Source organism: Cervus elaphus, chromosome 29, assembly GCF_910594005.1.
Source record: "Cervus elaphus chromosome 29, mCerEla1.1, whole genome shotgun sequence".
Lineage (NCBI taxonomy): Eukaryota > Metazoa > Chordata > Mammalia > Artiodactyla > Cervidae > Cervus > Cervus elaphus.
The window spans coordinates 57,916,437-57,940,264 of NC_057843.1; the positions used below are offsets into that span (position 1 = coordinate 57,916,437).

Below are 23,828 nucleotides of genomic sequence, written 5' to 3' on the forward strand. Positions count from 1 at the left end.
TCTCTCCCTGCCTTTCATTTACCTTATATTTTAATGAATTCTATAAAGATGCATTTCCCAGCCAATTCTGTGAAACATCATCTTGTAAACGTAAGCTTAAGTCATGTGTTTCAGTTTAAAAAATAAAAAAGAATGAAGTGGTTTACGATGAAAATAGAACTCTACTACCACCCCCGCCCCAGTCTCTAGTCTCCCTTCCCAGAGGCAAGCATGATCAAGTCTTTTAGGCATTCCTTCCAGAACTGACCTCAATTTTCCTACATAATATGCATATGTGACTACTGCTTGGCTATCAAATTTCATGTTATTTATAGGGCTTCCTTGGTGGCTCGGACAGTAAAGAATATGCCTGCAATGTAGGAGTCCTGGGTTCAATCATTGCGTCAGGAAGATGCCCTGTAGAAGGAAATGGCAATCCACTCCAGTATCCTTGTCTGGACAATTCCATGGACAGGGGGGCCTAGAGGGCTACAGTTCATGGGGTCATAAAGAGTTGGACACAACTGAGCGACTGACACTTTCACTATTCAATTTCGGTCATACTATTATCAGACAACTAAACTCTTCCATTCCTCCTGTTCCACTTCCTATCTCATCCAGTCCTCCAACACAATTATGTCACATTTTGTGTCTGGATCAAAATGATAAGTCATAGAAATTTCAGAAATAAGTAAGCTCTCCTAAGGAGAGTAGAGTTTTCTAGGCAACAAACATAACCTAGTTTCTTGGAATTCTGTGTTTTCCTATATACTAGGGCTTACAGGTTTTTAGTTCTTAAAAAATTTCACCTGTTTCAGAAATAGACTCACAGACACAGACCTGCCAAGGTGGACAGGGGTGGGAAAGGGATGGGCTAGGAGTCTGGGGTTAGCAGAGGCGAACTTTAATGTAGAGAATGGACAAACAACAAGGTCCCACTGTTAAGCACAGAGAACTATGTCCAGTCTCCCAGGACAAACCATAATGGAAAAGAGTATATGAAAGAATGGACACATGCGTATAAATGAGTCACTCTGCTATACAGTAGGAATTAGCCCAACACTGTAAATCAACTAAAATTTTTAAAAGTTCTCTGAACTGCCTTTAAAAAAAAAAACAACACCTGTTTCAGATCACAAAACAATTCCTTTAAATATTAAGCTTCCCATATAATGCTGTCAGCTCTTAATGCTAAAGACCGCCTTCTGTGTGTATATGCATAATTGTGTAATAATGTTTTATAGATGAATCTTCCACTAAAATTAAGCTTTTATTGCTCCCAAGTGGTAGCAGGGTGTTCTGTTTTGTTTTTATGAGGAAGGTACCAAAATGTGAAGAGTGAGTAGAAAAGTAAAAACCTGGGTTAAGTTCATTGTGAAGTATCTGGGGAGGCACCAAAGGATCTCCATGGGAAAGCTGACATTAAACTGGTAATCCAAATGAAAAGAGAGCTCAATTCAGTTTGGAAAGAGTGAAACTACTCAGCTCCTTTTCTAAAAGAAGACTGCCCATTATTAAAACAGTCATGATAGATAAAAAATCATCTTAGATTCATTTACATCCATTTTTTTTTCTTCCATAATGTGTGGGAAATATCCTAATTTACAGAAGCATAATCAATAGCAGGAAAAGACACAGTAAGATTAGCACTAAAGAATGGGAACATAAGAATAAATATAAAAATGAATAGCCATCCATCTTTCAGCCTTGCCATGGCAACCTGGGTCACTAATCTTTGAAGTTTGTTTCCTGACTTGCTAGTTCTGAGAGAAAGCAGTTTCTACCACCAGAGGAGCAAAAGTCAGGCCCTTCCTTTTCCCTTTTTGCTGCCCCTACACAGATGAACACTGAAGAAGCAAATAGGATAGGAGTGGCTACTAAAAGGCCACTCAGGCTGCAGTGGCACGTGGCCAGCCCTTCCCTCTCTCTCCTGGCATTTCAGCTGAGGAAGGCAAGAAGAATGAGAGAATTCACCCATCAATCTTACTATCCAAGACACCATTTCTCACCCAGCATCAGATGGGTCATGTATGTACCATCTGCTTTTCTTCTCAGCAAATCTGACAACTAAAATATCTTCATTTATATCAACTCTTGGTTATCTATGATGATGTTACTGAGACCAAATATACCAACTCGGAGGAAAATCTACCTAAGCCTGGGTCAGTTACTGTTGTTATCTTTCCTAAAATTATTCATACATCCTTGGTTGTAAAATGTTTATCCTCCATCTGGGTAACTAACCTTTCCCACTCAAACTCAAAGCTTTCTAAGGGCAACATTATTTCTAAAAAATAGTGTCCACTTATCATCTGATGAGTGATAAGCCAATTAATGCTACTCGCTGTCAGACTAAGCATGGTGCTGGAAGGAGGGTAAAAGCAGCAAAAACATGGGTCCTATCTTCAGTCAGCTTTCAACCTACGAAGGGAAAACAGAGCCTAAAATAGCTTGTCAAGATGGTTAACTTCAGACCTTAAGTGCAAAGGCAATCCAGTGAGTGCTTTTTTTTAAAACAGATCTTCAAAGTAGTCCAGGATTCTCAATTAGATTCACTGCTCTAAATCAAGTAGTCAAGATTCCTCTCTCCATATTTCATCCCAATCCACTTACAAGCAGGAAGAGTTTCAAGACATTCAGTACAGCGCAGTACAGTACAAAGCTTTCATTCAGCGAGGGCAAAGGCCTGGAGGTAGGAAAGCACGCTCATTCTCGGATACATTTACTTCCACAAAGTCAAAGAGGCAGGGAGGTGGGGGAACTGTCAATGCCGTTCCTAACTGGAAGGAAAAAAGTTCTCTCCACTCAGCTGGCTAGGTATGAGGCCCGACATCTTCCCCTGCCTGGGGAGAGATGCCCTCTCTTGCTCTCTTAGTATGATAATTATTAGAACAACAGTAATTAGCAATGTTGAGCATCTCCGGGGAAGGGCAAAGCAATACACAAGGTAAAAAGTTTCACAATGCAGAAATCAGAGGCTTAAGAATTATTATTAGGGGCATGTGTCTTTTAGAATTTTTAAATTATAGTTTTGTCTGGATATGTGCTCAGGAGCGGAACTGCTGGATCACATGGTAATTCTATTTTTAGTTTTCTGAGGAACCTCCACACTGTTTTCCTGAGTGGCTGCACCAACTTCCATTCCCACTAACAGGAGGGGGAAATGTCGGGTCCCCCTTTCTCCACCCCCTCTCCAGCATTTGTTATTTACAGACTTTAATGATGGCCATTCTGACTGGCGTGAGGTGGCACCTCATTCTGACCATATAGTTGTCTTTTTTTTTAATTGAAGGATAAATGCTTTACAGAATTTTGCTGTTTCTGTCAAATCTCAACATGAATCAGCCATAGGTATAGTAAAGGCCCTAATACTGGGAGAGATTGAGGGCAGGAGAAGGGGTGACAGAGGATGAGATGGTTGGAGGGCATCACCAACTCAATGGACCTGAGTCTGAGCAAGCTCCGGGTGACAGCGAAGGACACGGCAGCGAGGCGTGCTACAGTCCATGGGGTCGCAGAGAGTCAGACACGACTGAACGACTGAACAATAATGAGCGGTGCTGCGCATCTTTTCATGTGCCTATCAGCCGTGTGTATTTCCTGTTTGGAGAAATGTCTACTTAGGTCTTCTGCTCACCCCTTCATTCATAGCAGCACTATTCACAATAGCCAAGACATGGAAACAACTTGAATGTCCATCAACAGATGAATGGATAAAGAAGATATGGTACATATATACAATGAGATACACTCAGCCATAATAAAAGAACAAAATAATGCCATCTGCAGCAACATGGATGCAACTACAGTTTATCATACTAAGTGAAATAAGTCAGAAAGAGACAGACAAATACCATATGATATCACTTACATGTGGAATCTAAACTATGACACAGATGAACCTATCTATGAAACAGAAATGGAATCACAGACATGGAGAAAAGACTGGTAGTTGCCAAGGAGGAGGGACTTGGGGAAGGGATGGAGTGAGAGGCTGAGGTTAGCAGATGTAAGCTCTTATATCTAGAAAGAATCAACAATAAAGTCCTACTGTATACTATAGGGAATATAGTTCATAAACCATAATGGAAGAGACTTTCAAAAAGTTCATATTGCCGTATTTCAAATCTACACAGAACAGAGCTATGCATGAAAAGCAACAGAGAGGAAAACTACAAATAGACAAGAAATGAATTTTAAATTAGAACACAAAAATTATATTCAAGCTAATTCTAATATCATCGCAGGTGGAAAAAAATTTTTTTTTACTTGCTAATATAGTCTTAGAAATGAAAAGTGGAAAAGAAGCAAGGTTTTGTGATGGGACAGGCTTGGGTTTTAACCCCTGTTCTTCCATTCATAGACCATGAGACCTTGGCCAAGTGAGCTTTAATTTTTTTTTCCTTATGTGGAAAAGGGTGTAACACCTATGATATAGGTTATTGCAAAGTTTATATGATGTGTGTAGAAAACTTAGCATTGTCTGGCACTAAAAAATTAGTAAGTGGTTATTCTTAAAACATATCAAAGAAAAAGTTAAAGTGCCAACCTCCTTTCTCCAGACCTACAGAAACTGGCATAGCCTGTAACTGGGAAAATCTTACCAGTATTCATCAATATGAAAGTGGTTAAATAAATCATTGCTATTCCTTCCTATGATCTACTTGTTATACAAACCTCATAAAAGTTACTGACATAAAAAGACACAAATATACATAAAGTGAAAAAAAGCAAGGTGCAAAACAATAAACAAATACAAAAAGGTCCCATTTATCCAGGAATATATACAAACTGTTAACAGTAATTATTCATGAAAAGGATAGCGGGACTGGGGGTATTTACACATTTTATACTGACTGCATCTTCAAGTACTACTTGCATAATTAAAAACCAATAACAAAAGAGAAAAAAGTATTACCTGTATAATAATTAAAATAAAAATTACTCACACAAAGCACCCCAGATACTGATTTAACCTTTCTACCCAAAACACTGTCTTCCTAAAGTAGCTCATGGTCTGACAGTCCTGAAAATCCCACAAACAGACTTATTTTTGGTTCCATCTGCCAGCCAATCTAACACAGCTAAGGCAAAGCTGGGCATGGCCCCTGTAACCACAATAGTGGCTAGGAAGTGGGGGAATGGGGTGCTGGAGTGGGTAGAGGAGAAAGCGGCAGAAGAAATAACGAGAAACAAAAAGTTCAGTGGAAAAGGAGCACCGTTCTCTATTTCATACTGTACTGTTGAGGTTACAAAGTGGTCTTTGCCCTCATTGGTGGGCACCTACTGTGACCTCAGCCATCTGTACATGCCATACAGCCAACCTCTCCATGAATGTCAGCTGCTAAGTAAGGATGTAATTTATGTAATTTCATTTAGCAGGCTTTTTACCTGTTCAGGGTTACTCTGCCAAATCTTTCTTAATATTGAATTACATCACCTTGGACAGATTCCAAAACTATTTTTCTCATCTCATTTTATTTTGCCAGACACTACAAACAGTGCAACACACATTAATAAAAACATCCCTCAGTAAAAAAATAAAATAAAATTGTATACCTCCTTCAAAAAGGCTTGCTTTGGGAAGTTAATTCTAACACTAAAAGATGACTCCAAGTCCATCTAAATCAGCCTGTGAAGCAGCCTTCTGTTCAAAGAAATCACAGCTACTTAAGGAACGACTATCTTCAAGAAAGATTATTTCCTAGTATATTAAATCATTTGTGCTTCCAAAATGATTTACAGTGAACATTATGTGTTACCACCGAATGTTAGCCGGCTCTTAGATACTAATGATAATATATTCTTTAATGTATTATATTATATTGAAACATCAATTCAAAAAATTCTTTCCTAATGTGTCACTTTAGCATTATCATTCCCCTATATCAATTGCTTTCTGCTACTTATAAGATTAAAAAGTCAAATTTCTCAATCAGGCATTCAAAGTCCTATACAATCTGCGCTGGCCAATCATCACTACCAACATCTTCCAAAGCCTTTTGCTCAAGCCAGCTATCAACTTCCTGTTCTTTGAACTCACCTTTATCTCCCTACATTTTCTCAAGTCAACACACTTCCAAAATCCTACGTGAGGGCTTCCCTAGTAGCTCAGTAGTAAAGAATCTGCCTGCCAATACAGGAGACACGGGTTTGATCCCTGATCCAGGAAGATCCCGCGTGCTGCGGGACGACCAAGCCCATGTACCGCAGCCGCGGAGCCCGTGTTCTAGAGCCCGGAGCCGCAGCCACTGGAGGCCCTCTGCTCCAGAGCCCGTGCCCCACGACGGGCGGAGCCCGCACGCCACAACTGCGGACAAGCCCTCGCTCACTGCAACCAGAGAAGAGCCCTCACAGCAATGAAGAGCCAGCACGGCCAAAAATAAACAAATAAAATTATAAAACAACAACAAAATCCTACCTGAATTCTGCTATCTGTCAATACTCAACTCAAACCTCAGAAAAGCTAGAATCATGTTCCCTAAGAACATTTTAGCAATTGTTACCACAGTGGTTTAGCAGATCATTGAATAAAATCCCTTCCTCCCAGCTACCTATCCTACCCACTTCTGGAATAATTAAGAAATTAAGACAGAAAAGCCAAACAGATGGAGATCAAACTGTCAGTTTTATTACAGTTAAATCCCATGTTTTAAAATGTAACTTAAAGGCACAGCAACAATGTCTTCCTAAAACTTCACTGCAGAATTGAACTAATTTACTGGCTCCATCACAGTCATAGTCAGAAAACCACAGGTTTCCCCACAGGGAGGTGTGTTTATGGAAAAGTCAGAGGAACAGGCTACCAGCGGCTGGCTGTTCAGCAAAGGGGAAGGGACAGGGAATGAGAGGTAGGCCTGACTAGTCCCTTGCCCATATTCTCTAATAAGATCAGCTACTCCTCCCCAGAAAAAGACACACCAAGGGAATGACATGGAGTGACATCCCTCTGCACAGAAACATGAGTCTAGGCTGAAAGAGACTTCAACCCTTCAAAAAACTGCTTATATAACTTTATCAGCAATTTATCAAACAAAGACCTATGCCACTTCTTCTGGAGACACCTTAAAATGTTATTTTTATGTAAGACTTTTACTGTTTTTACATACTATGTTTATTATCTCCAAGTAGATTTTAAGCTCCTAGAGGGCAGCATGTTAAATGGATTGTCCCCAGGCATACAGGCAGTAAGATTCAGACAGAGTGAGGAAAGCAACACTATGAACAGATGACAAAATCCCGCATGAATTGAGGGGAGCGGGATGAAAGAAATGTCAGTGCCAGGAGTTTCAGTGGATGATCACAAAGAGGAGTAAAGGACAGTGTGGTATAAACTTCAAAGACAGGTTTTTACAGGAAGGTGTTAGAGCAAAGGTATGAAATTTACAAGGGTAAGAAAAATGACAATGCTACTATATATATACATTAAAAAAGTAAAGGCAAAGCAACTTAATCTTTTATCATTTTTTATGCACAATAAAACATCCATCCAGTTGTTGGGATGTAGAACACTTGAATGGCAATTAGGAATCACTACAAGCAGATAAAAGGTTTCAACTAATACATAGAACTGGAAAATTATTTCAAGCTATCAAACCTTACAGACCTGAAAACAACAAAAATAACGTGACTAAAACGCAAAGAAGAAATGAACTCAAACACTGAGAAGCAGGCACAAACTGAACTGAACAACGGTTCCTTAAGACTGCAGACAGACTTGTCCCTGGCTCCTGCGGCTGAGGGCGGCAGAGGCGCTGGGGAGAGAAGACGAGATCTCAGATGCTGCAAGTGCAAGTGTGCAGAGCCCAGGCAGTGAACCGATGAAGGACGTGCACTGCGCGGAGCCGCAGCCCCGGAGGCACACACACGCCCCTCCCAGGGATCGACGAACTGCCACAAGGGGGTGGCCACCCAGCGCAGCCAGCTCATTCCCCTGATCAGAAGCTGCGTTCAGATTCCTAACATAGAGTATTACCCTTTTATTATTGGCAACTACCATAAACATTTTCAGAACACTTTCAGGGCTAAACAAAACATGTCAGCAAACCAGATCTGAAACACAGATTGCCAGTCTGCCATTGCTGATTTGAGGCGTGAACCAAGAAAAAGCCACCAAAGCACCTAAAAGGGGAGCCTGACCGATCAGGACGGAACAGTTCACTGGAGCAAAGGCAGAGGGGTTTCAACAGTGATGGAAGTTCAGCTAAAAATCAAGGCTGGAAAGTATCCAAAGAATCCAATTCACTAGAAAGTTACTGACGAAATAAAGGCATGGAAGAGACAATAAACTGGCAGCTACTTTGCAGCAAAATACATCAGTAAAATGTCATTTTTGAGAACTCACAGAATGGGTAGTTCAGAAAATCTTGCTAATCTAACAAACTTTTCTACATATCCCTGATTAAAAATCAAATAGACCTTGGCTTTACAAATACTAAAACTACATAGTTAAGCTTTTCAGAAGAAAGAAAAGAGTAAAATCTGAATAAATAAAGGAACACTCTCCTTCCTTCTCGCAAAATGTGGTCACTGCTCCTTATTAATCTGAAAACAGCATGACTTCATATTGTGGCATAGAGGACTATCCTCCTTTTTTCTCACAGCCACCTCTGGAGATCACTGACCAATACGTTCTGGTTAGTGCAGTATCCCTTAGGCCTCAGCAGACTCTGCAGAGACCACAAAGGCTCAACTTTCCTAAGGTACACGGGCTGACTCGGCATACACGGTGCCTCAGCAGGGTTCAGCGCCTGACACTAGGGGGGACCATCTCACTCCTTCTTACCGTGGGCAGCGTGTTCTGACGATGCTCCCACCCTAGAATGACAGAGCCCCACCAACGGTGTAACTTAGGGACACTCAAAGACCACCTAACAACAAGAATCATTCAACAGAAGCAAAGAACGACGATAAATTCCAGGTGGGAAGAAATTAATCGTGACATGCTCTTTGAGAAAATCTGAAAGTGACAGAGAAATTGAACACGGTCAGCAAAAAAGACAATGGACATATTAAGACAAAGTTGATTTCATGGCCGTGTCTCCAACTTCGAGAGAATATGATTTCATATAATTTTTGCTTTCTAGTAACTGTTACTTGCTAATTGTATAACTAAATGAACTTGATCATCATTTGTTCCATTCTCTTTCATATTAGTGGTTTTATAAATCAAGAAATCCTTCGTCAGCCATGTACACAATTTGAGATTGGATAACTGGCTGCATATGTATCAAAGCAATGGGAGCTATAACACTGGTATAGAGATGCTTACAATAAATTATGGAGTTGGGATGAGAAAAAGTGTAAGCAAACAGTTCATGCTAAGGCAGGAAGTCAAAGCATAGACCAGAAATACCTGGGGAGGGTGAGAGAGCCAGAACCAGGCTAGTGAGAGAGTCTCCTAAAGCACAGAGGCACATGGCTGTCTAAAAGCCAAGCAGCAACTCCTTAATCCAGGTTTTCAACTCCCTACTTCTGAGCATCAGCTGAACTCGAGGACTGTCACAAAACAACGAACACCAGCAGTGAGCATGTTCCTCTACAAAAACAACTCACAGCTCTAACATGTCTCCTGAAGAGACAGCCTAGGAAAAGATGTATTGAAATTCTCCCTTTCAACTCTCACCTGGGCTCGAAACACATCACCTTGAAGTGGCACAGGAGAGCCAGTCCTACGTAGTGCATCGTTTACGACTTGCTTTGTCTGGTTCTCCTACACTCACTCTGCCTCTGCTCTAGTCCGTGTTTTTCTTCTTCCCCTCCCCACAAAGTTTTGGCTCTTGCATAGGAAAGTCTAGGGTGCACCAGAAGCTCACACGCTGTTCTGTGTGGTCCACATGCACAACTGGACCTCACTCACATTGGGGAGTTTCTCAGAAAGCCAGCCCTGCAAAGCCCTAATTATGCTAACAGCCTCCAGGCAGGACTTCTGGCCCTTCAAGCACAGGCTCTGGCAATGCTATGCTGATTTTTATCACATGAAGTGTTATTTTCTTTTCCTGGAGTTTGAGGGCAAGGAGTTAATATAAAGGGCTCATAAACACAGTGCGATTTTCCCAGCAATTTCTCAAGAGCTGAGAACAATGTGAGTCCAATATAACAGCTTATATGAAATGCTTTTTTTTCCTTATGCTTCTTGTTAAGAAAATTTGGAACAAGGACATGGTTTGGAAACAACTGTATTTCTTTGCATTAAAATAAAAATGCAACCTAAAGACTATTAAGTTTAAATACATGTAAACTGATTAAGCTCTTGTGACTATGTGTGGTTAAAAATGTTGACTCTAGAGTCTCATCTCGGTGCCTGAACAGCAGGATCTAGATACTCCTGTGCTTCACAGACCCCTGCATAACGTGCCAAAACACATCACAACATTTGCTTCTCCTTCTAGACCAAGAACTGCTTAGGAACAGAAGCCGGGACTTCATGTTCCGCTACATGAAGCCCAACACAGTGCTGGGCACATCATAAATACTAAGGAAACACTTCAGGACGGAGAGACGTGATGCTCAGTACGGATTCAGAAGACAGAGTCTGCCGTCTCTGTGCTCAGTCGCCCAGTCGTAGCCGACTGTTCCACCCGTGGACTGCAGCCCGCCAGGCTCCTCTGTCTATGAAATTCTCCAGGCAAGAATACTGGAGTGGGTTGCCATTTCCGTCTCCAGGGGATCTTCCTGACCCAGGAATCCAACCTGCGTCTCCTGTGTTTCCTGCATTGGCAGGTGGACCCTTTACCACTGTGCCATCTGGGACGCCAAGGGGAGATGTCAATCTCCCTCCCTTCGGCTACTCTCTGAAGGACTCCAAATTAGTAATAACTACTAAGTAAGTTATTATTGTGATCAGTTGCTCCGTCATGTCAGACTCTTTATTACCCCATAGACTGTAGCCCGCCAGGCTACTCTGCCCTTGGAATTCTCCAGGCAAGAATACTGGAAGTGGGTAGCCATTCCCTTCTCCAGTGGATCTTCCCAACCCAGGGATCAAACCCGAGTGTTCTGCACTGCAGGCAGATTCTTTATCATCTGAGCCACAGGCAATCATTATTAAGTAGTAATAACTACTAGTAATTAGCCCTAGATGTGTGGGCATTTGGTAATATGATGTAAGGTTGAGTAACCAATGACCTGTTAAAACAGATAACCAACGAAAGGAATAAGCCCCTAGAGAAGCAAAGAAAATACAAGTACTTTACAGACTCTGAATTTTTGAGCCCTCTTAGCATGCTTGATGGAGAAGGCAATGGCACCCCACTCCAATACTCTTGTCTGGAGAATCCCAGGGACGGAGCAGCCTGGTAGGCTGCAATCCATGGGGTCACTAAGAGTCAGACACGACTAAGCTACTTCACTTTCACTTTTCACTTTCATGCATTGGAGAAGGAAATGGCAACCCACTCCAGTGTTCTTGCCTGGAGAATCCCAGGGACGGGGGAGCCTGGTGGGCTGCCGTCTATGGGGTCGCACAGAGTCGGACACAACTGAAGCGACTTAGCAGCAGCAGCAGCATGCCTGAGATTCAAAACAACTATTGTATAAGGAACAGAAATGTCAACCCAGAAAGGAAATGGTCTTGCCAACTACCTTTTTTACTTTCTGTTTTCTTTCAAATCCAATAACCTAAGGACCTCCACCAAGAAGCAGCCTGAGATTTCAACATTCAAAAAATTTAATAACTGTATTGAACCCTAAACAAAAATTTACTCATGTTAACTTCAAAACTGGGTTTGTTTTCACTATGTGCATACTTACTGTCATGGGCAACCTAAAGTAGCTGCTTCCACCCTGTGAACTCTTTTTAACTAAAGGCGTGGAAGAGAGTGCTTCTTCATTGCAATACTGAAGCCCGCAGTCAGTTTAATGGCTCCGGATGGCACTGCTCAAAGGAGCCTTTAAAGCTCATCAAAGCTAGGAAATGCCCTGGCGGTCCAGTGGCTGAGAATCTGTGCTTCCCCTGCAAGGGTCATGGGTTTAATCCCTGGTTGGGGAACTAAGATCCTGCAAGCTGCGTGATGTGACCAAAAAAAAAAATCCTTCTCTACCAGTTCCACTGAGCATCACTTGGCTTGAGGCATACAGAGAGCTAACGCCAGAGCAAGGGCAGAACAGGTCTGAAAGCCAAGTGAGGTCAGTGACTCACTAACCCAAAGCTTCTCTTTGCAGCTACTAAATGTGTGTTTATTGTGATACATTGTATCAAAGTATTATGCAAATGCAAGCTGAAATGATCAAATATAGTAAAACCTCCCCAAGCAGACTTTTCAGAAAAACTGCATGTTATAGTTGTTTTAATTTTCTGGTTACCAAAAATTGGCTTTGATAACCGAACCTCTCAATTATCAGGAAAAAGAACACGAGAAAAGGGAAAAAGCAGAATGAATACTACCTTGCTCTTGACGTGCTATAAAGCAGTGATGGTGAAGCACAAAGAGCCCGGCCCTACTGCTGACTGGCTGGCCGTGAGGCAGTGTTCCAGCCAATCTCTCTGGAATTTATTTACACACCTTTAAAAACAGCATCTAGAACACTAAACATGTTTTCTTATCATCTGCAATGTTCTCCAGAAAGTGCCTACATCCATACCTTCCTCCCATAAAAATTTTTAGTATATGATTATCTCAGGTTGAATTAGACCTGAACAGTAAACCGCTTAAAACACCCAATAACGGATCTCCTCTACAAATACTTTTAAGTCTAATGAATAATGGTTTGGGTTCATAAAGAACTATTCAGAGATCTGCCATGGTTTAAAACATTTTGGGCCATACAATGGGGTGGGAGTGGGGGAAGTTGTTCAACTAGAGGGAATAAGCTTTCCAGACCCCTCGTTATATCCAAGGAGTTCGAATTTTGTGTGTTACTTATCATGGTTTTGCTGTTCAAATTCTGGAAGCTCACTAGTTTCTCCTCAAAAAGAAGACAGCATAACAAACACATATTCGTTCTTTTCACAAGAACCATACTATTGAATCCCTTTATGCATTTATATGCGATCAAATACAGTCATGAGGTTATCTCCCCCTTTTTTGTTTTTTCTGTATTATAGTGAAATATATGTGATATAAAATTTGCCATTTTAACCATTTTTTAGTGTAGAATTCAGTGGCAGTTATATTCACAGTATTGTGCAACCATCACCACTATCTACTTCCAAAACTTTTTCACTACTACAAACAGAAATCCTATAACCATTAAGCAATAGTTCCTCATTCTCCTATCCTTTGTTTTTTATAATTATAACCTCAAAAGCCGTAATAACTTTCAAACTATGGTATGCTGCCACCAGGTGGCAAGAGAGTATCATGGCTGCCCAAGATGGGGAATTGTTTCAAAATAATCCAGGTCAGGTACAGGGGAAGTAAGCAGAAGTGTAGATGAAATAAAATTGTCAGCCTGCTAACTGTTGAAACCAGGTGATGGTTACACAGGGGTTCGTTATACTAGTATCTCCAAATCTATACACGTTTGAAAGTTACTATAATAAATATAAAAAGTGTGCCTATTACAAATATAGCGATTTCATACCTTTTTTAACCCTTGAAAACAAAATATACCTGTTACATATATTTTTATACATATATATTTCCCAGGTATTTTTAAAATCTGGGAAAATATTTTATACCTAAGTATTGATATGCATTAATATTAATTCTTATAATTAGACAGATTTCCAAGGTTACATCTTTATACTAGTTAACAAAAACTTTGTGTTATATCCAACTAAGCTTCATTACTACAAATGTGAAAAATCAAATGTATTAGTATTCAACTTCCACGTATATGCAGAAATAAACTCATGAGAAACTGCAAATGCAATACTGGACTTTAATCTCAATTAAGAAGGTTTTGTTTCTTTAATAATAAGCACAAATATTAAAAGGAGGCTCTTAACCATCTCCAGAGGAAGGAAGCTAGGATGCAAATAAGTCGATTTAAACTTGCACTAATTTTCCTTAATTCTTGCTTTCTTTCCAAAATTGCCAGTTGACCAGATCACAGAAAAGTCAACCCAGTAATTTTTAATTTTTCTAGCATCGGCATAGAGTAGAAGCTACACCTGGGTAAATTTTCTTGATATTTGGCTGACTTAAAATAATTTTTTTCAACCATATTTACTGATATTATTTCAAAATATAATCTGTATTCTTCTGCTCTGAAAAACAATAAAACTAATTTAAAAGCTGTCAGGATGTGCTCGCTTCGGCAGCACATATACTAAAATTGGAACGATACAGAGAAGATTAGCATGGCCCCTGCGCAAGGATGACACGCAAATTCGTGAAGCGTTCCATATTTTTAAATGAAAAAAAAAAAAAGAAAAAAAAAAATAAAAAGCTGTCAGGATACATAAGCATCACTAACATCAATTTCCAACTTCTGATGTCTGCTGCTGTGGAATCAAAGGAGAATTAGACATTTCCTTTCCTGAATGCCAGGCTCTTGGGTTTTCTCTTCAATGACCTATCCTAAGCTCTGACTTGCAAGGGGAACTACCTTCCCTTCTGAGCTGAGGGTTTCTCTTGGCCTCTTCCAGCAATTCAGCTCCCCACCTCCTGAACTTGGTCAATCTAACAAATGCCCATTGCTTCTGCTCCTGGCTAGCTCAAATGCCCCACACCTCCATGGGTCCAGAACAGCTAAATCCACATTGTGCCAGGTGTGAAGATCAACAGACTGGGCTGTTTTGACCATTGTGTTGATCTATTTAATGATGGATGTATTTTTGTATTATAAGATAAGGGAATCTTAGCAATAAGAGTTCAATCTTCCTGTTTTACAGATGAGTAAAGCCCAGGAAGATGGAGTGACCCAGACAAGGTCACAGGATTATTTAGTGGCATAAAGATATTAATAGTCAGAACTGCTGATTTCTAGTCCAAGTGCTTTCTGCACTACTTACATGAACATTCACATTCTCCAAGATTATCATGTGATAAGGTACAAGCTGATAAAACCATTGAGTGGGACAAATTTTACCCAAATTCTTTAAATTCAGAGACACTAGTCCTTCTAGGAATAAGACAACAAAATCCTAAAACCTGACTTCTGCTGGGGGAACTTGTATTAAGATAAGACCAGCTTGATTACAGGTATTTGCTTTCTCCCAGAACACGGAGGCACTGTATAAACCAAACAGGAAGCTCCCCAGTGGCCTACTGGTTAGGATTTGGCATTTTCACTGCCATGGCCCAAAAATAAAACCTCTTTGTCAAACATCGGGAATAGAATACTGTCCTCATTTGGTATTTTGAATACTTAGTATTATGAGAATAAATCTATTATCATGATTTTATTAAGTTGTGATCACAAACCCTCTTAAGAGTTTCCCAAGAATAAAGAATTATATTTAACACCTTGGATGCATATGAGAGAGGGAGGGAAGGAGGAAGGCAAGAGTATATGTGTGTGTATTAGAGCGTATGTATATATACTCCATCCCATACCGATCACATAAAACATTAACTCTAAATACTCTATGCTGCTTACACAGAAATCCTTTTCTTCCGCTACCACTAAGTAAAAATTGTTCACTTTAGAGGTTTGTGAATTTTTGAAATTTTTATTTTCATATTAATCTTCCACTACCATGTAAAACGCTAAGAATGAGTTTTAACTGATTTCAAAGTTCTTTCAAAAGAAAACAGAATTATTCAGTCAGGAAGTCTGTAAACACAAGATTCTCCAGTGATTGGTAACGTCACACAAGTACTCTTTTATACCTATGTGTTTTTAGGCTACTGCTATCCAACACTTTAGAGGAAAAATTTTTATCTTCATGCAAAAAAAATTTTTTAAGCTTACAAGGCAGAGAAATTCCATTCATTCACTGAAATTGTATCTCTTAATACATGAAAACTATATTCAGGGCCAAAACCAATGCTTTCAATTAAAGATCACACATGTAATTAAAAAACCATTTTTCTTGTGGTTTCTTAAGGTCATGATCAACTGCTTACAAAATGACATTGAAAATTAAAAATTGTAATGATGTATAAATACATTAGAAATATCAATTCTCCTATGTATAGGCATAGCATAACTGTTTGATATAAGCACACACCACTAATAATCTGTACATCTTCTCCACAACTCCATACAGGTGTCTGACAAACATAGAAGGTAGTGGAGAGTATTAAACATAGGTTGTTCTTAGTGATTAGCAGAGGGGAAGGAGTGTGATGAAGGGTGAAATGGACAAAGGGTATCAACTGTATGATGATGGATGGAAACTAAATTTTTGGTGGTGAGCATGCTGTAGTATATACATTAGTAGAAATATAATGCTATACACATGAAACTTACATGACATTACAAACCAAAATACCTAAGACATGACACCCCTAAATAAATAAATAAGGAGGGAAGAACGGAAGAATAGGTTGCACTAGTTGTAAACCTCATAGTTTACTTCTCCAGCATAAGTGACCAGAAGTAGGAAGAAACTAACTTAACTCAAAGCTTAAGAAACCAAACAAAATTCAGAGGCAGGAGTAAAAAGAACTTTCTCCCACCTCCACTGGTTCAGTCAAGCTATTAAGTACACACACATACTGGAGTAAAATTAAATACAGCAGCAACAAAGTACGGGGGTCCAAGTGCCTGGCCCACACTACCCGCCACGACGAGAACTGGGGTGATTCAGACAGTGAAGGAAATTAAAATGCAGTGTGTGTGTGTGTGTGTGTGTGTGTGTGTGTGTGTGTGTGTGTGTGTGTGTGTGTGTGTGTGTGTGTGTGTGTGTGTGTGTGTGTGTGTGTGTGTGTGTGTGTGTGTGTGTGTGTGTACTACAGAAAGAAAGAAAGTGAAGTGGCTCAGTCGTGTCCGACTCGTTGTGACCCCATGGACTGTAGCCTACCAGGCTCCCCCATCCATGGAATTTTCCAGCCAAGAGTACTGGAGTGGGTTGCCATTTCCTTTTCCAAAATGCAGTGGTAAGAAATAGGTTTTTCCTAGGCCCAGAACACTTAGTGGACTGGGAGAAAAACTAACTTAATCAGTGACATAAGCACATATAAAGAAACAAAAGGACACCTGAAGCTGGCAATCAGCAATGAGAAACAGACTCTAAAACCACTCTTGTCATGTCCAGCTCTGCCCGGGAGAGACAGGGAGGAGAGGACACAGGCAAATATTCTGGATACCAGAGGCATTTACTGATAAAAGGAAGATTTTCCATCAAGCCTCCTATCACTCAGATGAAATTCTCACAAAAGGAGCTACCTGGTTTTGCTTTAATTCTGTTCTGTGCATATTCTATACAGAGCAGCTACTAAGTGCCAAGCACTATATAAGCGCTGGGTACATCATGATGGTGAAAACAGGAGGCAGAGTAACTCCTCATGCTGCTTGCAGCCTAGCAGGGAAGACAATTTCTAAAGGGGTTGGGGGGCAGGATAAGGGGACCTGATCCCCTTCATTCCTTCCATTGTTCCCAATGCCAAACTGGTGGTCAGAAGGAAGTACTCTGGGATAATATATCAAAGTTAAATCAAGAGAGATAGCCAAATAAGAGGGAGGTCTTGGTCTGTCCTATAATGTTCATTTTTGAAGAACATGATGATCAAAGCCACCTTATCGGATGGATCCAGGAACAAGACAACCCAGGCTTGAACACCAGCTGTCAAAGATCTCCCACTCTTGGGGATGGCGGGGGAAGGTTATAGAAAGGAAGATCAGAGAATGGGCTTCTGGGAACTCACCTAAGACAAAGTGAAAAATTATTTGCAGCTTCTTCAGAATGAAACTACAATCAAGACCAAACTCTTCTGCTAAAGTACAGACTCACCTCTCCCACCAGACTTAGAGGGACAAGTATCTGGGCCACATACGTAAACCCATGAACGAGTAATTGTAAATTGTGGTTAAGTGCTATAAAAGAAAAAACAGTGTAATGAGAGAGCAGAGAAGTAGAACCTCCTTTGAACAGGGTAGCCAAGGAAGGCCTCGGAGGAAAGCTGAGTGCTAACGGGTGAGGAGGAACCGAGCCAGGGCAGAATGAGAAGTCGAGGCAGAGAAAACAGCTTGTGAGAGGGAAAGGAAAAACCGGGTAAGTTCAAATGCAACAGGAAGCCAGTGAATTGTTTTAAGTAACCGTGCGGCCTATTCTTTTAAAAGCTCTCTGGCTGCTGCGCAGAGAAAATGGGAGGAAAGCCAGAGAAGTGTGAGGACCAAATGAAAGGTTAGAGGAGTAGCTCAAGGAAAAAGGCGAGATGGATTGGATAGAGAAAAATGGAAAGGTACAAGACACATTTTGGAGGTGAGTTGAAAAGGACTCAGTGAAGGATGGGAGGGAGCAGGGGGAAACAAAGGTGCCTGAAATGACTCCGAGGTTCCCAGTTTAAGCAACTGGATGTCGTTATCTGAGAGGGAAAATGGGGGGTCAGGGGGAGATCAGTTCCTCTTCAGTTTTGGCTGGATAATAAGTTTGGATTTTGACATGTAAAATATGAGCTCCTTGTAAAATATAAATTTGGAAATTCTCAGCATATAAATGATATATAAAATCTTTGGGAACAAATGATATCATCAAGAGAGAACAGAAGAGATGAGGGTACAAAACCAAGCCTTAAGCAACTCAAACCTGCAGCGACTGAGGGGAAGGGGCTAACGAAAAGTACACACAGAAGTGAGAGGAAAACCATGGCTATCCAAGAAGTCAAGAGACGGTGATTCAAGAAAGAGGGACAATTCTATGGAGAATTCGGATAAGACACACAGTGCGATGTGACCTGAATGTCCGCTGGTTTACCAACTCACTATCACTGATCTTGGCAAGAGCAGTTTCAGAAAGTAGGAAAAATAGTTACATAGACAAGGGCTGACTTCCTAGCTATAACCAAGAAGCAGGCAAACCGCCTCACCTCCTGCTCAACCAAAACAGCCTCTTAACTGCTTTTCCTCCTTCAATCTTTACCCTCCCTACACTCCTCAGCACAGCAGCCGGAGACTCAGCTAAAAAGATCAGGTGGTTCATCATTCCTCTGCTCAGTGACCTCATCTCACTCAGAGCAAAAGTCAAAAAGAAAGTCTTTATAATGGCCTAGATCACCATCCTACTTCCTGTCACCCTTCTCTAGCCGCTCAGAATTCCCTTCTGCCCCTTGACAGCAAACCCTCCTCTGGCCTTCTTTGGCCAATGGATTTAAACAGCACTCACACCTTTCCTTCTTTGCTCATCTTTCCTTACCCTACTCTATTTATCTTCTTAGAACTTACCATCTCTGTGACATATTATGTGTTCACCAATGTCTGTCTCACATTGTCAGAATGCAAGCTTCATCATGAGAGCAGAGGTTTTAACTGTTTCTGTTCATGACTGCACGCCCAGCAAGAAGGCCTGGCACACAGCAGAAACTCCTATTTATCTGCTGCACTGTAGCTCAGTCAGTAAAGAATGTGCCTGCAATGCAGGAAACCTGGGTTCGATTCTTGGGTTGGGAAGATCCCCTGGAGAAGGAAATGGCAAGCCACTCCAGTATTCTTCTCTGGAGAATCCCATGGACAGAGGAGCCTGACAGGCCACAGTCCCTGAGGTTGCAAGCAGTCGGACACGACTTAGCAACTAAACCATCACCACCAAGCTGTTAAAAAGGCCCTTTCACTTTACAAACTAATAAACTGGTGCTTTCAGTCTGGATATAAGCCTTTTGTTACTTGGACAGTGTAAGTCTGATCACCTGGAGACATGCCGGAAAAAGCCTAGTTTCTGAGCCCATAAAATTGAATACTAGTCCCTATGCCTTGGAAAATTCACTGTAATATCATCCTGTGGGCCATCCCTTATAGACTCTTCAAGGAGTATTTCCATTTAGATTTGAATATGAACTGTTCTCAATAGAACTTCCGGCTAAGGCAAAATACACTGGATATAAACTATGTGTAATAACTCAGAAAAGGAGCCATCGAGGGAAGAGTGGTACTGATGAATCACACAAATATGGAGATACATACATATTATATTTGTTTTTTCCCCAAATTATTTTTATTAGTTGGAGGCTAATTACTTTACAATATTGCAGTGGTTATTATATTTGAACAAAGGCAAGTAGGTATGACGCTCTGGGATTAGTTGATTCTTCCAAATAATGGAACTATGCTCTCCAGTCTGTCCATCTGGTTTCTCTATTCATCTCGCTGATAATGAAGAAACAGACTATATCATTTTTCTCTGCAAACCCCCTATCTTAGGCTGTTCTCTCTAAAAGGGTAACTGACTAAAAATATTACCTTGAAACTCCTGATGAATTAAGAACAAACAAAAAGCTCTGGGTTACAACAATGAAATGCAAACCTTAAAGCAGAGACATTACTTTGCCAACAAAGGTCCATCTAGTCAAGGCTACGGTTTTTCGAGTAATCATGTATGGATGTGAGAGTTGGACTATAAAGAAAGCTGAGTGCTAAAGAACTGATGCTTTTAAACTGTGGTGTTGGAGAAGACTCTTAAGAGTCCCTTGGACTGCAAGGAGATCCAACCAGTCCATCCTAAAGGAAATCAGTACTGAATATTCATTGCTAGGACTGATGCTGAAGCTGAAACTCCAATACTTTGGCCACCCAATGGGAAGAGCTGACTCATCTGAAAAGACCCTGATGCTGGGAAAGATTGAAGGCGGGAGGAGAAGAGGACGACAGAAGATGAGATGGTTGGATGGCATCACCGACTCAGTGGGCATGAGTTTGGGTAAACTCCAGGAGTTGGTGATGGACAGAGAGGCCTGGCGTGCTGCAGTCCATGGGGTCACAAAGAGTCAGACATGACTGAGCAACTGAACTGAACTGAACCATACCTTTAAAATGTCTGAATCAGTCATTAAGATCATCACTGCTTCAGAGACCACATTCCTGTCATAGGGAAGGGGCTTGTGTAACTCACTGAGGCTGTAAGCCATGCCATGCAGGGCCACCCAAGACGGACAGGTCTCAGTGGAGAGTTCTGACAAAATGTGATCCACCGAAGGAGAGAAAGGCAAACCACTCCAGTCTTCTTGTCGTGAGAACCCCATGAAAACCACCGTCAGGCAAAAAGATACGACAGTGAAAGATGAGCCACCCCCAGATCAGAAGGTGGCCAATATGTTACTGGGGATGAGCAGAAGGCAGTTACTAACAGCTCCAGAAAGAATGAAGCAGCTGGGCCAAAGTGGAAACAACGGCCAGCTGTGGATGTGTCTGGTGGCAAAAGTGAAGTCCGATAAAGAACAATATCGCATAGGAACCTGGAATGTTAGGTCCGTGAATGAAGGTAAATTAGATGTGGTCAAGTAGGAGATGGCTAGAGTGAACATCGACATCTTCGGAATCAGACGAAAATGGACTGGAATGGGGCAAATTTAATTCACATGACCCTTTATATCTACTACTTGGGCAAGAATCCCTTAGAAGAAATGGAATAGCCCTTTTAGTCAACAAAAGAGTTTGAAATGCAGTACTTGGATGCATTCTCAAAAATGACTGAATTATCTGGTTGTTTCCAAGGCAAACCATTCAACATCACAGTAATCCAAGTCTATGCCCCAACCACTGATGCCAAAGAAGCTGAAGTTGAACAGTTCTATGAAGACCTATAAGACCTTCTAGAACTAACACCAAAAAAAGATGTGCTTTCCATCACAAGGGATTAGAAGGCAAAATAGGAATTCAAGAGATACCTTGAACACGCAAGTAACAGGCAAGTTTGGCCCTGGAGTACAAAATGAAGCAGGGCAAAGGTTAACAGAGTTTTGCCAAGAGGACACACTGGTCACAGCAAACATCCTTTTCCGTCAACACAAGAGACAACTCTACACACGGACATCACCAAATGGTCAATACCAAAATAAGACTGATTACAGTCTGCAGCCGAAGACGGAGAAGCTCTATACAGTCAGCAAAAACAAGACCTGGAGCTGACTGTGGCTCAGATCATCAGCTCCTTACTGCAAAATTCAGGCTTAAATCAAAGAAAGTAAGGAAAACCACTAGGCCATTCAGGTATAAACTAAATCAAGTCCCTTTTAATTGTACAGTGGAGATGACAAATAAATTCAAGGGATTAGAACTGGTAGACAGAGTGCCTGAAGAACTATGGGACAGAGGCCTGTAACATTCTACAGGAGGCAGTGACCAAAATCATCACAAAGCAAAAGAAATGCAAGAAGGCAAAGTGGTCGCCTGAGGAGGCTTTAAACGTAGCTGACGAAAGGAGAGAGCAAAAAGCAAGGGAGAAAGAGAAAGATACATCCAACTGAATGCAGAGTTCCACAGAATAGCAAGGAGAGATAAGAGCCTTCTTCAATGAACAATGCAAAGAAGTAGAGGAAAACAATAGAATGGGAAGGACTAGAGATATCTTCAAGCAAATTGGAGATATCAAGGGAACATTTCATGCCAGGATGGGCACAATAAAGGACAGAAACAGCAAGGACCTAACAGAACCAGAAGAGATTAAAAAGGGGTGGCAAGAATACACAGAAGAACTACACACACAAAAAAATCTTAATGACCCAGATAACCACGATGTTTGTGGTCACTCACGTAGAGCTTGACTAAAGTCAAGCTCTGAAGTCAAGTGGGCATTAGGAAGCATTACCACAAACACGACTAGTGGAGGCGATGGAATCCCAGCTGAGCTATTTCAAATACTAAAAGACAATGCAGTTAAAAGTGCTGCACTTCATATGTCAGCAAATTTGGAAAACTCAGCAGTGGCCACAGGTCTGGAAAAGTTCAGTGTTTATTCTAGTCCCAAAGAAGGGCAGTGCCAAAGTATGTTCAAACTACCACACAACTGCACTCATTTCACATGCTAATAAGGTTATGCTCAAAATCCTTCAAGCTAGGCTTCAGCAGTATGTGAATTGAGAACTTCCAGATGTACAAGCTGGGTTTTAGAAAAGGCAGAGGAACCAGAGGTCAAGTTGCCCACATTCGTTGGATCTTAGAGAAAGAAAGGGAATTACAGAAAAACAACTACTTCTGCTTCATTGACGACGCCAAAGCCTTTGTCTGTGTGGATCACAACAAACTGTGAAAAATTCTTAAAGAGAAGGGAATACCAGACCATCTTACCTGTCTCCTGAGAAACCTGTATGCAGGTCAAGAAGCAACAGTTATGGGAAAAAAAAAAAAGAAGCAACAGTTACAACCTTACAAGGAACAACAGACTAGCTCAAAATTGGGAAAGGAGTATGACAAGGCTGTACATTGTGACCCTGTTTAATTAACTTATATGCAGAGGACATCAAGTGAAATGCCGGGCTGGATGAATCACAAGGTAGAATCAAGACTGCCAGGAGAAATATCAACAACTTCAGATATGCAGATGATACCACTCTAATGGCAGAAAAGTGAAGAAGAACTAAAGCGCCTCTTGATGAAAGTTAAACAGGAGAGTGAAAAAGCTGGCTTAAAACTCAACATTCAAAAAACTAAGATCATGGCATCTGGTCCCATCACTTCATGGCAAATAGATGGGGAAAAAAAGGGAAGCAGTGACAGATTTTATTTTCTTGGGCTCCAAAATCCCTGTGGACAGTGACTATAGCCACGAAATTAGAAGATGCTTGCTTCTTGGAAGGAAAGCTATGACAAACCTAGACAGCATATTAAAAAGCAAAGACATCAGTTTGTGAAGTAAGCCAGAAAGATAAAGACCAATACAGTATACTAACACATATATATGGAATTTAGAAAGATGGTAACGATAACCCTATATGCAAAACAGAAAAAGAGACACAGATGTACAGAACAGAATTTTGGACTCTGTGGGAGAAGGCGAGGGTGGGATGTTTAGAGAGAACAGCATCGAAACATGTATATTATCTAGGGTGAAACAGATCACCAGCCCAGGTTGGATGCATGAGACAAGT

General features: G+C 41.0%; 1 protein-coding gene and 1 non-coding gene across 3 annotated transcripts in view; one reads left to right on the forward strand and one right to left on the reverse strand.

Moving 5' to 3' along the window:
- RNF38 (ring finger protein 38) overlaps window positions 1-23,828 on the reverse strand; it is a 120,178-nt gene that overhangs the window by 78,422 nt on the left and 17,928 nt on the right. The window lies entirely within an intron of this gene.
- Window positions 14,170-14,276, forward strand: LOC122686389. The gene has a single exon (XR_006338748.1). It is a non-coding gene; the product is annotated as a U6 spliceosomal RNA (small nuclear RNA).